Source organism: Trichechus manatus, unplaced genomic scaffold, assembly GCF_000243295.1.
Source record: "Trichechus manatus latirostris isolate Lorelei unplaced genomic scaffold, TriManLat1.0 scaffold00110, whole genome shotgun sequence".
NCBI lineage: Eukaryota > Metazoa > Chordata > Mammalia > Sirenia > Trichechidae > Trichechus > Trichechus manatus.
Window position 1 is genome coordinate 7550720 of NW_004444046.1, and position 1985 is coordinate 7552704.

Consider the following 1985-nt stretch of genomic DNA (forward strand, 5'->3'; position numbering starts at 1 on the left):
CCCCTCAGCTTTCCTTTACTATATCACCCTTCTCCATCTATAACAACCTGGAAACAGACCAAAATAGTGACTTCTGTATCTTCCGGTGGAAGCTTACATCGGTTAGAGAGAAAAACAGACTTGTAACAAAATAGTGACCAGAACATGCTCTTATTTTAATGACTGGATGTGTATACACCTATGTATTAACAAGATTAACATGTACTATCTCTGGATGTGGGACTGGATTATTTTATGTTCATCTTTGTGTTTTTCTGTATTTTCCAAATAGCAATGGTAATTATGTATTATTTTTGCAATCACAAAATTACAGTAAATACCACACATGCTTCAGTAAAAGAAATAACAGAGTATTTCTGTGCCATTATAGCCCTGAAGAGAAAGCAGTTTGCTTCCCCCCACCAAGAACCAACCAGCTGCTGTAGAGTTGATTCCAACTCAGGGCAACCCCATTTATATTAGAGAAGAACTGCACTCCATAGGATTTTCAATGGCTGATTTTTTGGAAATGAATTGTCAGGCCTTTCTTCCAAGGCTCATCTGAGTGGACTCGAACCACCAACCTCTCAGCAGCCAAATGCGTTAGTCGTTTACACCATCCAGGGATTCCACTTCCCCTCACAGTCTTTCACAATTCTTGTCATGGGTCCATTTTTATTTGCAATAGGACAGAACGCTGACGTGTAAACCAATTTATTGTCCACCCTTAAACCCAGGTTGGCTTTATGTTTAGACAGTTAATTTGGAAATGAGCCGTTAGATAAAAAGCATTCCCCGTGCTTTCCAGATGGCTGAAACACTTTTAACATAGGACAAAGCTTTCAAAAGGACAGACTTCTTCCTTGAGAAATAAAATTCTCATGAAGGTCAAGGAAAGGGCAGGAAACAGCACAGAAAGGCTGAGCAGCCAAGGCCAGTGTCTGAACAGGTACGCTGGGCAGGGCAGCGAGGCTGAAGAAAGAGAAGGTTGGTGCCACCGTAGACTGCTCTACTTCACAGTAAGGCAATGAAAAACAAGAAAATATAGAGAGCAAAAGCTCTCTATATTTTTTCTTTGGGACTGGTATGGTTAATTAAAGAAAACTGATATACTGCTGCGTACTTTATGTTCAGATCCAATTACTGAGAATTCTACTTGAATTGGATTCTATAATCCAGTGCCTGGGGAGAGTAAAAACATATTGAAGCATAGAGAAAATCTTTGCAAAGTGAGTAAGTCCAGACTTATTTCAACACATATGACATCTCTAATAAAGTACAAACTTAGTTACTTAATAATTTGGCTGGTTTTTCTTGAAACAAGATAGTCCTTCCTAGGCACCTCTAGACAAACTGCTGGATCCACCCAGGATTTAAAAATTGCCAATTCAATGATAGACAAGGGGAGTTCTTTTCCAAAGCTTTATAAAACAAGGAGTTAGTTGAGAAAAACCCAAATGACACTAACAGCAAAATACACAGATTTTTACTAAATAACTCACTTAGGCAGGTAATATATATGAGTTTCATTTTAACTACTGATTCCTCTACTCAGTGACTAGTAATCACACCAACTTCAGAGCCAGGCTGCCTGGGTTTAAATCCCAGCACTGGTACTTACTGACTGTGTGACTTTAGTCAAGTTACCTAAACTCTCTGGGCCTCAGTTTCTCTCTCTGTAAAATGAGATAGTAATAGTAGCTTCCTTGACCATCTCAAGAATAGATTTAACACATTGAACACTGAAGACCGAAGACCAGACAAGTTGTGGGATGACATCAAGGACATCATACATGAAGAAAGCAAAAGGTCAATAAAAAGACAAGAAAGAAAGAAAGACCAAAATGGATATCAGAAGAGACTCTGAAACTTGCATTTGGACATAGAGTAACTAAAGTGAACAGAAGAAATGATGAAATAAAAGAGCTGAACAGAAGATTTCAAAGGGTGGCTCGAGAAGACAAAGTATCATAATGAAATGTGCAAAGACCTGGAGTTAGAAAGCC